This window comes from Neodiprion fabricii, chromosome 5, assembly GCF_021155785.1.
Source record: "Neodiprion fabricii isolate iyNeoFabr1 chromosome 5, iyNeoFabr1.1, whole genome shotgun sequence".
Taxonomy (NCBI): domain Eukaryota; kingdom Metazoa; phylum Arthropoda; class Insecta; order Hymenoptera; family Diprionidae; genus Neodiprion; species Neodiprion fabricii.
The window spans coordinates 11,027,421-11,041,818 of record NC_060243.1 but is presented as its reverse complement, the minus strand read 5'-3'; positions in this window follow the sequence as shown (position 1 = coordinate 11,041,818).

The window sequence follows — 14,398 nt, the reverse complement described above, 5'->3', positions numbered from 1 at the left end:
TACTGGAAATACCGATGCGTTATTGTGAATTGCTTTAGAACAATTAAAAATCTATTAGATTCCTCTCATTTCATTGTACCATGGCTTATTTTACCTAGTTTAGGAATATTTTCTACAAATTCTGTGGAACATATTTTTATGACGCTAGCAGTATTAAATATTTAATTTTACAATATTATACCAATATTGATGACAATCAATCGACAGCCATATCGATTTGACTACTAAAGAGAAATAAGCCCGCTCCGGTGACTTAGCAGAAGATCGTCTTCTGAACAAAATGAGACATGACAGAAGAAAATCGAATGAATCTACTTGATTTTCAACGTTTTTGCAGCCTTATGGAATGAAGCATCGAAATCTGAGCTTTCTTTAATTTCCTTAATTCATTGTTACGCTTCATTCTCGAAATTTCTAATTCTTAATACTCACGAAGCAGATAACAATTGCTTGAGCGAAACCACTAGACGTTGGCAGTTCAATTTCTCGGAAATGAAGGAGCGCCAGATGAGTGGTTGCAGTAAATTACGAAGGACTTGAGTAATTTTGTCGTTGCAGGCTGGAATAACCTGTCTGCGGAGGAAGCTAAAGCTGAGTCCTGGTAGGGTCCTTGAGAAATTGATTTGTCTTTGTAAGCGACAGGATGCGTTGTGCCAGGATGATGGGTCCGTGAAGAGAAAAATGTATATAGAGAGAGAGAGTGGGACGGGAGTTGGAGGGAACAGATTGTTATAAAGCCCTTTGACAGTGAGTGCTGCTTCAAGGGTTCGGGGCACCATCGAGCTCTAGGCACTCTCGCAGTTCATATTTGATGGAATTTTTACCCTCGGCCTGCACTTCACATACAGAACTTCATGTGCAGCTTTTTATTTTTCAAATACTTCAGCGCCGAGGCTTAAGTCTGTGGAGAAATTGAATCGGACGACGCTGCTTTTCGGCCTTAGTATAGCTAATGTTTCAATGAACGAGCAGGTTGTCAAACAGTTCATGATTATTGTCTTTATTATGTAAGTACTGAGAAAATTCTCATTCGTACAGTGAACTGCAAAATTTTGGTAAATCAAGTATCGTTACAAGAATGGTTCGAATATTGTTGGAATTGGAAAAACATTTGGTATAAGTAACTACTTAGTGTGGTTCATTAGTTTAGTACATATTTTCGGTTGAATAATGCCTTAACATCCATTTATTATCCATTGACTATAAGGAAATTCTACGTTTCACTAATATATTTATGCTGTCGCATAATGTGACAATACATTTTACATTACAGACACCTAACATATACATTTTTTTGTTCGGGCAATATAAAATTATCATTGCTGCAATCACAAAAAATTAAATACCATAAGTGATCATAATCAAAAAGAATAGTAGCACTTACCAGGTTTTCTTGTTAAACTTATTTTCATTTTATACCCGGACTGTTATATTTTGATTTTTATAAATAATGAAAATAGGTAATCACTGTATATCAGCCATTACTAGAAATTTCTCCCTGCGCGGTTTTCGACTCGTTTGTTTATTCCTCTATCTTCGCAAAACCATTGCGAAATAATTATCTCTACCATCATTAATGTTACATGGATGAGTACTTTTTCTTTCTATCGAAGGTGAAATGCGTCTTCTAAGAATATGAAAATTAGCTTATACCATGTGTATAACCGAGTGCACACGGGAAGCTATTGTTATTAGACCTCACAATATCTCGCGATGTGTACCTATTTATTTCTTGTACATAGCAGTTTGTTTAGCGCCAGAATAAACTTCCGGGTGCGTTTACTTTGATTAATTATTCGCGCCTTCCTCATTATAGACCAGCCTCGGCTACGTACACGTACAATCGTCAACATCGGCTAATTAAAAAAACTGAATTTACCTCGGTATCGCGTATGCGTTTGGATAAACTAGCCAAGTTCTATATTAATTTACTGCATCCGCGATTTGAACAGATGTAAAAAAAAATTGAAAGGTGATATAGTTTTAAAAACTGTTCAATTTTAATTGGTCGACTAGGAATCGATGCATACTAGTCATTACGTAAGCAGCTGACTGTGGTTTTGAAATTCAACTGAACGGATGGCAATAATTTAAGACTTTTATTGTAGTAAATCAATTAAGTAAACCGATCAGAACTGAAACGAAACAAGCTAAGAAGTATTGCTGAAGTCATTACATGTGTAATCTAACTCGTACAGTAATTCACATTGTTGATGAGAAATAAGATTGAAATAATTACATTTCAATAGACTAGATTAATTGATGAAACTAAATTTAACCAAAAACCAGCTAATATTATAGGTACGTGGTAAATTGAAAAAATCACTTCACAATGAAAATAACATTGAATTTCACAAAATGTACTAAAATATTTATATTTTAAGTTAACTTATGAGTTGAATAAAAAATAATCGAACGAAACTAAATCATTAGAGATAAATAAGCTTTAAGACTAAATTGAATCTAAGTAAAAGTAATCCACTAACCTACAGTAGTGTGAATTATACGATTAAAAATAAGGTCTGCTGAAATATATGAATCACTAACTCAATATCCACAGAAACATGCCTGCGAAAGTGTAATTGAAATTGTTCATTGATGTGGAATCATAACCAAGATAAACAAAATATCGAACAAAAATGTCGGGAATACAGCAAAACTAAACCACGAACTAGATTGAATGAAAGACAGGGTTGATCTTGATTCAAGTGAACCGAACGAAACATCGAAGTAAACTAAAATCGAACGGAACCGAACCAAGCGAAAACAAACCGTGATTAGGCCTGAGAATAGTGTAATTACGAGGAACTAAAGTGAATCGTAATCTTGACTAGCGATGGCCACTAAGCTAAAAATAATCGATGCATTGATTAATCGAGTTTGGTAAAAAACTGATTATTTCTAGTCATTCTTAATCTTAAGAAGAAAATCTTCTCCGAAGCAGCGCATGCTGCTATTCTTTTCAACACCTGTAAAGGAAAGTTTCATTCCAGAAGTAACGAACGTTCCACTGACAGTGCGTAAAATTGCGTCATTCAAAAGTGTGCAGGCGCCAAAGAAGGCCCTAGGGTGTAAAATCAAGCACTTTAGTTGTGGGCATGCGCCATTATCGTTTTACTGCACTGTTCGGAAGTGGGGCACTTTATGCACGCTTCCAAAGTTTCGAAAATTTTATTTTCCAAGCAGACGTTGGAAAAAAATATTTCTGCGGCCGTGTTGAACAAAATAACAACAAATTTGCAATAGACAACTTTCAAATTCGTATCAATGATTGTTCATATCGAATCCCCAAGCAAATGTTCTAGGACAAATTATGATATTTTCTTCGCATAGTTCATACGCCATCAAGTGCACACACTTAAATACGTATCTATACGAAATAGAGTCATTTCAATAGTTGTTTTTCTTACATTTCCATACGTATATAATCCAAATTTCAGGAGTTATATTCTCTGCAAACGGTCCCCTTATTTATTATAAATAGTTTAATCGTTTACTTTGTTATAGCGGCTAAACTGTGAATGATTACGATAAAAGTTTCAACTAAGAATTTTCATCCTTCGATTTTCGATAAAAATTTTCTCGTACACTTGTCTCTAATCTTCAATACATTTAGCAATTTAAATGTTTACAAAACATTCAATGGCAGTATGATAGATGAAGTGAAAAATTAAAAGAATAGAGATGTAAATTTCGTGGTCAAATATTTACGTAGCTATTGACGGTAAAAAAAATGTATACATCTCGTTTCATGAAAAATTGCAAGCCGAACCATTTTACAGAAGAATACGTTCTCGATATAGATTTCTTCTATCAAGAATTATTCCAAAAAACACAATTTTATCCATTGCATCTCATTCTAGGGTGTGGAAAAATTTTTACCGTCATTTTTAGAGTTTGTGGGCACCGGTCTTCTAACAAACCCCTGGGCGCCATAATCCTTAGCTACGGTGCTGCTCCAAGGTATAATTCGGTTCACGTTCGGAGACTATGTAGCAGTGGAAAGGAGAGACTGGAAAAATTCCGGCATCGATTTTCCGCGGAATTTTACGATCGTATCACACAATGCATGAGCATCAATTCGATTTAGCCAGCTCTAAATCTTCAGGGCTTCTGAACCTCGGGGTTAACGTTACTCCAACGAAGTTTGGGCTGCCGCAAATCCGAAAAAGCATTGCTCAATATGTATATCGAACAAATATTGGCAGACGGCACATCGAATAATGCGCAAATTATTCGTAATCGTCGTCAACCCGTATGATTCTTCTATCGGTCTATTGACTGACTAATGTAAGTCAGGACGGTTAATCCTTGAGCTGGTAACGACGAGCGCTGCTTACTTTGCACTGGGCAAAGTAATAAGAAGTGAAAAAGAGTTGCCGTATTGAATGCTACACGTGTATTATTACCACTGCTCGGACTTTGTCAAAACTAATGAATCCTTTAGACTCAGCTTTCTGTTACATTTTGTTATTCTGTTCAAAAAAATACTCAACTTTTTATTAAATACTAATTACTGCTTTTGCATTGGATTGAAATTTGGAGAAAGAAAGTTTTTCTTCTTCTTTATCGAGAAAACTTCGTCTGTGGTTAAAACCAAAAACAGACTATCAGTTTTAGCCATTTTCGGCCAGTACGGCGTCAACATTCTCATTGAGCATTAAAAATCTGTCGATGCGAGTTTGCTTGGTGCATGATCAAACAAAATTAGATTACTCACTCGAGTGGGTTTATTTCGAAATTGCAAAATTGCACAATAGTCGAGATGCGAAAACCGAGCAAATTTTAATGTTCGTTTACGAATGTACTCTCGTAGATTCAAATATTTGAATTCGCTGTTGTAAATATACGTAATAAGTAATTCTCGATTATTGAAGTGAATGTTCTTGGTGCACGATCAAACAAAATCAGATTACCTACTCGAATGGGTTTGTTTCGAAATTGAAAAACTGATGAAGTCTACAAAAGTCTAGATGCGAAAACCGAACATATTTTAATATTTGTTGTCGAATGTACTCTCGTAGATTCAAATATTTGAATTCCCTGTTACACATATACGTAATCAGGAATTCTTGACTATCGAAGAATACTGAAATTCGATTCTTTCCGTATTACATAACATGACCGAGACTTTCCGTTGAAAAAAATTGAAACATTTCTGCAAGACGGCCCAATTGGTCGGAACATGTCCATTCCAGAAATCGTGAACTTTAAATTCCACCCTAATTTCCAGCTCTCCTGGGTGTCTGCTCTCAAAATCAATACCGAGTGCGTAGCATTCGCCCTCTACGTGTTGGGGTAGGTCCCTAACCTGCGCATTTCTGAACTGGGCAGGAATTTGGGCATGAATCCATCTGCAGATGTGATCTACTCCTGATTTTCCACATTCTGTGCCCGGGCTAATTATTCCGTTTGGGGACAGGATTATTGGGCGTATCTTCCGCGGTAGGATATACCTACATCTACACACGGGTCCGGGAAAATAAAAGGCGAGCTAAATTGGATCGAAAACGTAGTCACGCTGCCGGCATTGCGTGATGTATTCAACTGCCGATTTGGATTTAATTAGAGTTTTTTTTCTGCGTCCGCCAGAGAATGAGGCAGTTAGACGGTAATATTTTCACGCCTTGGTAACCGCGTCCTTCGCGTCCTCATCGCCACCGCCTCATGTCGGTGCTAGAAGTACGTCGTCAGCAACCGTCTCGAGTCGACGCGTCCGCGCTTTACGCAGAGCGAAAGTGAATTTCTCTCAGGTGTCTTCACTCTTCGCGACTCGAACTTTGAGGAATAAAATTTTTGAAGATTAAACTTCTTTGTATCACTGCTTTCGAAGTTGGATGAAATGCGTAACTTGAAACTGGATCGATGTCCGCGTCTCAAAAACTGGGATTCATTTATTAGAATAAAATGTCTCAACTTTTGAATTTTCTCAAAATTGCTCAAGGATTTTTCTGATGTATGGCTTGTCATAAAAGAGGATTGAATTTAATCCGCTCACATCTCTATGTAGTACCCAAAATTTCAAATAAGGCATTTCAGATCAACGCAACGCTTTCAGTGTGAGTTTCGCAAATTCTGACTCATATAAATTATCGCTGCATGCGCGGTAAATCACATGCAGAAGATTAAATTACCGTTAACTTTACTTGTGCTGCTATAATTGTTCTTGCGCATTCAGATAATGTATGTTTACCTTACGGAGGTTGGGAACTCGACACAATCCTTGCAACTTTTTAAATTGAATTTCTTAGTGCAGAGGAGAAATAAAATCATAATTTCATAAAAACCCTCCATTTCTTCGAGGAAACACGCAATCTTATTATTTTCATTCCGTGATTAAATCCATCCGATTCCAAATTACGTTAAATAACGTAAAAAGTTTCGAAGAAAAGTCGAGGCAGCAGATACGAACAAAAGGCCAGGAAAAAAGTCGAAAGGTATGAATCCGGAAACTTGATCTAAAGGTAATTCGATGTCGCTGAATCGAATGGTGATAATAATTTTGTAATCTTTATTCATGATTTCAATGCTGCAATGCTTATTTTTGAAGATACGAAGATGAACAAAGGATACTTTTTCACGCCTCTTTTCCCCCCAATTCTTGTTTCATACATTTCTTCGTAAAGTTATTAGGTTCCGAATTAAGCGGTAGAAACCCTTTTTTTATAATAATCTCGGGGGTCGATTGCAGAATTATTATCACCACTCCTTTCAACGTCATCGAATTACAGTTAGATCAAGTTGCGGGTTCATACCAAAAAGTACTACTTTTCATGCTTATTTACCGGTCTATAAGGCTAAGCGAAATACCGAATCCAGGGTATTGATACCGAGACTCAATCTCAGGCGAAGCTGTTGGAGAGTTATGAAACTCTGTAGGTAAAGGTGGCTCGGGATCGAAGGGAACGATTTAGCTCGACTTTTTTTCTCACCTGTAACTAATCAAATTCTGAATGAGCCAGGAGACATTTTCAGAGGCCTGGTTGAAGCGAGTCACAATGGACCCGATCCGGCAGCGTCTTGCGCAAGAGACGCAACTGCCTACACCTAGAAACAGCACCTCTTCCCAAGTTGCCCGATCTCTCATCCTCCTCCTCCTCCTCTGCCACCGACCGTGCAATCAGGCCTTCACGTATTTATTATCTCGCACAAGTTTCGATCATCATGGAAGTCCGTCTGTAATCACAACAATAACGCCTTGTTAGCGGGGAAAGTTCGGTCGACGGAGCTTTTTGAGCTCAGTGCTGTTGCTGCCGCCGTGCCGCAAGCTCAACGGACACGGCGTAATCGACGAGTTGTGCAAGCCCTTCGCTGCATGGAACAACGTCGCGTATACCCGGATAGTCGGGCGAGCACCAAGGCTGCCAAAATTGGACAGAGAGTCCTTTTTCCGGCAGCTGAGATCGAAGGCTTAGCTGACGTACTTTACTTCACAGTTGAATTTCGTTACGCGCAATTGAATCCTGACGCAGCAAGACGAACAGCCGATCTCCCAGCCCAAGAGAGAGGGAGACTTCTCGAGTTAATGCTCCGAGGACACACGCATGTGTTCGCCAGGCTTTGCTTGTTCCTCGGAAACACATCGTGCCAACTTTTAACCGGTCCTCCTTTTCACTCCAGCCGCGCACTGCTCGACACTTGAAAGTTATTTGCTCGCTTCTGCACCGGAGTAATTAATACCACCGATCCCCTATCGACGAGTGTCTCCGTCTTTGTTTACCGAGAGAACGTGCAATTATGCTAGTTTAAACTGATTGCCGATTCATCACGCGTCCACCGACGCCGGAGGCAGCCGAGAGTTCTGCTGAACACGAGGCATCTCTGCACTGTTGTCCGTTCTTTGTCGCAGGCTTCGCTTCAGGGGTAGACTCGCTGTAAAAACATAAAAATTGCGCTTTTTTGAAAATTTTTTTTGGATAAAAGAAAAGGTAATAAGATAACAATAATTAAGAAAGTTATTAGGCATATATTTAAGTATGATACAAAAAATTACTACCAAAAAATCTTCAATAATGTGTAACTGGTGCACATTTGAATGTGAAAAAAGAAAATTACTTAATCTACATGTTTACTGGTGCTGGTGAAAATGTAGGGGATTTAATAAATACTGTTTTTTGTGTAACTGGCGAGTATCTAAATAAAACACGTTAAATTTTCGACAGAAAAGGGCAATCATTTGTGGATAAATAATGCTTAAATTAACTTATCGAAAATCCCCTACGTATTTCACCAGCTATAAACATGTTGATGAGGTAATTTTTTTCTTTTTTTACCAGATTCAAATTTGCACCAGTTACAATGTGTCGCAGAATTGAACATGTCTCGCGAGAATGGCTCCTGTGTCGCAATTTTTGAATATTTTTTTCGGTTTATAGTTAAATATATGCCTAATAACTTTATTAAATATTATTATCTTATTTCTTTTTTTACATCCAAAAAATAATGGTCAAAAAATTGCTTGTTTCTAGGTTTTTACAATGGCGTTACCCCTTCAAGTTCGGTACTGCATAATGGCTCGATTCATCAGTTGCAGATGTTTCACGATCGGGAAGATCATATTCTTCTGTTTTTTTTTTCTTTTCCTTTCATTTTTCGGATTTTTCTCCTCCTTTCTCTTGCTCGCGTTTCTGTATCACTTCGTTATGTTGTAATGGGCGGAAGTTAAACAGGCGCAAAAGAAAAAAAAAAAAAATGGAGAAAGAAGAAAAATCTCTGCCAACTGTCTAAACTCCAAAGATATATTATTTTATTCATGGCAGGGATGCGGTGCAGCAGGTCTTTGAAGAGATGCAATTCACCGCAAATGCTCAACGCTATAAAAGATAACACGAACCAAGGGCTTATGAGACTGAATCTTATTCAAGATATTTCGACCCTCTATTCACGATCTCGACGATCCTTACAACCGTTTCACTTTCATGCTTCTATTTCTTTTTTTAACTTATTACATTCGTTTCGGTAAGCACGAGTATCTAAGTAAAAGAGTTCTGTATTTTACATGGCTGCTGAAAATGATCCATGTTCACATATTTTTTAATAATCAATAGGAAACTCGATCGGCAAAATAGATCGATATTTGCACAAGATACATCACAAGATACAACAAGATTTGGATAGCCTCGAACATTTGAAGTGCGAGTACTCCAAAGAACTTTTAGGACGAAGGAATTAAGTATCGAAACATATTTATTAATAGCTTTAGTGTAGCGTTCGCTGATTATGAATTATATAACGAATACGTGTAATTAGTTGAAGAAAGCGGACGAAAAGTTAAATAATTACAAATGATCATGAAAATCAGAAAACTTGAGCTCACGTCGAATACAGAAAAACTCCAACATTTGGGAGCGGCATTGAGTTGACTGAGCTTAAAAATTTTTCATGCAAAACTTTAGCAATACTTTAAATAGTTTTAGGAAATCTGAAGCTCGATACTTGCTAACGAAAAATGACATTTTTTTCTGAAACACGCATGTCAAGTCTTTTGTTGATTAAAAGTTAGAATCGAGATATCTCGACTGTTTCGTTTCCCACACTACACATTTCTACAGGGTTTTTACCTCCAGCCCCACGGAAGCAGCCTCATCGCGCAGATTACTTCTATCCCCAGTTAATATCCACCGGCGTCTTATCTCGGAGAGAAATTGTTATTGTGCAATAAAAACAAAACGAAAAAAAAAAAAAAAAAAACAATGAGAAAATGGAATTGCTTTTGTCAAGGATCCACCTTCGCCTTCACCTCCTCTTCCTTATCTCGAGGAACACGAGAGTTTCACTCGGATTACATTCTGCGGGGAGACCTTTGGTGTTTTATTCCCAGTCGAATGAACCCATGGCGACATGGATCTGAAGTGTTTTGCTCGCAGGCTAAATCATGGAATTTCTACTCCGCGTCCAATAAACACCGAGAAAAACTGTGCCAGTTGTAGGCAGGCGCGGGGGCATAACAATGGGAAGACAATAGCTGAGGGCGACTAGTCAGGATTGCCAAACTTTTGTTAGTCACACATCTATAAAAAGGCAAAGGCTAATCCCGTCCGAATATTGTCGTCATGGACCGGAATCCACCAATCACTCTCATTGATTTAATTTATGCTAATCGCAAGCGCCACACAATCACGCATCGCATTCTATTGTTTCCTTCTTCGATACTTGACAATTAGCTGCACGTTACGTTGTCTTATCTGTCATCATCTTAAACGTGGTTTCTTTCAGGCTTTTCGTTTACGCGTGGAGAGTACAACGATCTATCCACCGAGTTTAGATCGCTGAAATTAAAATTTTGACCAAGTTTCATCTTGAAGTCGCATCATTGCGAACTCGTTACAAGTGAAACACATTCAAATTCTAATATATTAATCAGGGTGGTCCTTATTTATGGTTTCGACGAATTTTTTCCGGGCTGCCTTCCAAATCGACTTGAAATAATTAAAAAACTATTCCTCGATTTTTTTAACTTTTATCTCAACTTTAACCTCTCCCTGTAAGAGGGTGGTTTTCCCCATTTAGATCACACGCGTGTTTCAGCCACATTCTCTGTATATGTATATTTTATTACGAGAGTAATAATGTTCAATAAAATTTGCATCTGCGAGATTTTAGCGGGCATTAGTGTTACTATCTGAGAAAAAATTCAAATCATCATACCAGGCAGTCTAGACGAATTGCACACCCTCAACATCAAACTTTTTTTTTTTATTTAGAGGGTGTATAATATTTCATAAAGGTCACCAAAACCAAAGGCTTGTAATATGTTTTTCATAAGGACTTTGAATTTCATACAGTATATTAGTATACAAAATGTTATAAATATTTAATAACGAAGCTAGAAATTGAGTTATGTTGCGTGATTTATGCATAATTTTGTGAAAAAGGGAGATGCAGGGTCTAAGCAGTGAAATAATTTATGAATCAATTTTCGAAGGTGATTTTCAGGTTTCGAAGGTTTTTTTGATGTTTATTTAAATTATATCTTATATAAATATTATGTAATATTATACAAATTATGATAATTTAAATTATATCTGTTCTCTTACACTATGCCACCCACCGAATTCGCTCTTTCGTCAAGTCAATTTAAAGTTGTTATCCTTGCAATTACAGTATGTTTTTAGAATCTCCAATTATTTCCCATAGGAAATCGCTGTATAATTATTGGGTGCACTGTATAGTCACCGATACCTTCACCGATGATGGGGGGTATTCGTTCAGTCTGATCAGTGAACGAATCTGTTCTTGATTTTACAATATAATTTGGCGACTACTTTATATCTGCGTTAAATAATTAATAACGTAAAATGGAGGCGTGACTTCAAAGGGATAGCATATACGATGTAATAAGGCACAATGAAATTCATTGACTGAGAATCCCACTTGGCATAATATAGGCAGGAATTCAGAAAATGTTTGCTCGAAATGTCATCTCAGAATGGATCTAAGTGTTACACGTAAGGACCATTCATTCCAGATTCTCTGTCGAACGTGCAAGACCCATGACATGGTCGTCTGGGGTGACTTATTGTTAGTCCATTAGCCGTGAAGACTGTCGATCGGTGTACTTTGTGACTACGCAATATTCACGTCTCATCTTATGCCGACACATATGTGGGTACACTTTGCCCGGGTTCATTCGTACACACCCAAAGTTCCTCATCGACTAATTCCGAATGGCCAAACTCGAAGCTACAGGTAGACGCTTTCATCATTCTGAATTTAAAAACATTGCTGCTATATATTTTCCACCAAAAAATTCGTTTTTTCAATCAGTTGATCTGAAATTACATTGAACATTGACTAGTTATCATTGCCTGAAGATCGTGGGGCGATAATGTTTTCGAAAAAATAATGTCTAAGGTTTCGTAAAATTTTCAGATTATTTGTGCGTGCAATTCAAATGAGCTAGATATTTATTAACATTGCTTCGAACACGGTAAGAGTAAATGCTGAAAACAAACCACAAATGAAGAAAACTACGTATCAAAACGGATGTTTCTACTTGAAACTTCATTATTACTAGTGATAGATTCCGCAAACCCTTTTCTGTAGAATATTTTTCATTATTCTCACAACCGATCAGGGATTGTTATTTTATCTATTTTTATCATTGAAACTGTATTTAGGATATACTTTCAAACTCAAATGATACGAATCCAATTTGCAAAATAGATAGCTGTGTTCAAATTTTCAGAATCGAATATTATTCGCTGATAATAATCCATAGTCTGAAAGAAAAACAATGATATATTTCTTGATTTCGGAATATTAGGTTTTTCCAGGAAAGTGATAAAAACTAAAATAATGAAAGGAAAGAATTAGTTTTTCATCCAAACGTTTAATGTGATCACTTTACTGCTTCATAGCAAAAAAAAAGTCTGAGAGTGAGATTACCTTCGGGCATAGTTTTTCGATTTTTATCTCGTCTACACCTTGAACTTGATGATTGTCCAAACCTTACATGTTCACATAGATGGACCGATACGAGCCGCACATGGCGTGCGTCTTGCATATTTTCGACACGCATGGCCGATCGCAGCTATGGCTTCGTGGCGCCAACGCCAACGCTGAGTGGCAGGATGCAAAGCCACGTGATTATAGCCATCCGATGCCGTTCTGGGTAAGTGACACAATAATATGTTTCGTGATATATGGGGGCTAGCTTCCTTTTCCCATAATTTATAACCCGCTGCCAGCTGCAGGGGTTCATTCGGAGACTCCAACTTTGAACGCAATTTATGGCTCGATCTTCGCGACGCGGCCCTCCAACCCCGTCTTCGCAAACGCAGAAATACGACCCACCTAAATACTCAATTTGACTTTAACTACTGAGCAACGTGGTGTAATGAGTTCGAGAGTTTTTTTTAACCATACATGTCGTTTCGCCAAACACGTGGACACTCGCAAACCCGTTTTATCAGCAGATGTAGCAAATGAGAGTGGTAAATTTGTGATAAAAGGGAACAAGGAAGATTAAATGAAATTGATATTCACCAGGCACTAAAGATCTTCAGTCATCAAAGGAAAAGAAATCAACGATGTTCTTGGCGGAGATAATTTTTACAATGAAAACGAAAAATGGCCAGTTTTTCGGATACTTCTTCGCAATTTAGTTGAAGTCAATAAACCGAAATCGAAATGTCACAGGTATTACGGATTGATCGGAATTAGTCTGAGAGTTTTAATAAGAATCTACGTATGAAGAAAATTTCCGAAATTTATTTTACTTTGATTCTTTTTTCAAGAATCGTACCAACAGTCCAAAAATTCTAACTTACTGGAGTAAGTTGAGGATATTTCAAATAAATTGATGAAACTTGTATTATCATCAAACCTTGCCAAAATATATCAACCAAAAAAAAAAATAAAAAATCAATTTTCGCGTGGATTTGCATAAGTTCCAAAAAGCCAATAATTCAATCTGCCGCTTAGGAAGAGTCATTGAGGTCAAGGAAGAAGGGCTGGTCCAGTTTGTTAAGTAGATATTTTCGAAATAGTAATTGCCTATATAGTTCAATTTACAATTTATTTACAATTTACATTACTGCCATTTATCACCACATTTATACACATCATTATATGGGGTTTAATATGGCCCTGGCATGTTTTACCGTAGTCAAACACTGTGGTCCGTATAATTGAGGCCTATCAGTGCATTTCAAGAGACTCAACATACTGGCTGTTGGTAGTTGAGTACGAGCGAGAAAAAACATGTAGCATATATAACTCGGTCTGATTTTTTCCCCGTTATCGTAACGTATATTTATGCTGCGTCATACATTCATACATAGTACTATATACGTTATTCCTTAATGGTATTTTAAGGATGCAAAAATGAGAATAATGAGGGAACAAGTCAAAGATGCCAACGACGCTGGCAACGGGTACGAGCGTAACTAACTGTTTTTGGTGAAAGACCCTGAAGAGGTATTTTACAGACGCATCACTTTTAATTCCTCGGTAAAATTGGCCGTAAAGACGACCGTCCTCGGATATGAGGTAGGTGGGTAGGTGCGTCGTAAAAGCCTCACCGCGAATTCAATTTCAGTAGCCACAGCCACGTTGTTTAAGATACCCGCGTAACGCGTAAACTGAAATCAAAAACGACACTTTGCAACCACCTGACGCTCGAGTGATTATGGCAACAAAGACTATAATGAATCCATGTAACGAGGTAACACAGTTGTGTTCGAATGCGTTCTATCACCTCTATTTCCAATTGTACAACGCTAATTTGCAAAAAACAACCGACACACAAAGGCTTTGCTTTCGATTTATCAAGACAATTTTTCTGAAACCATTTCTTTTACTCCCAACCTATGACCTTAAACAAATTGCAGATGCGTAATATTAATTGAGCATTGGCCTTAGAATCAATAATAATCGGTATAAATTGCTACGTAAT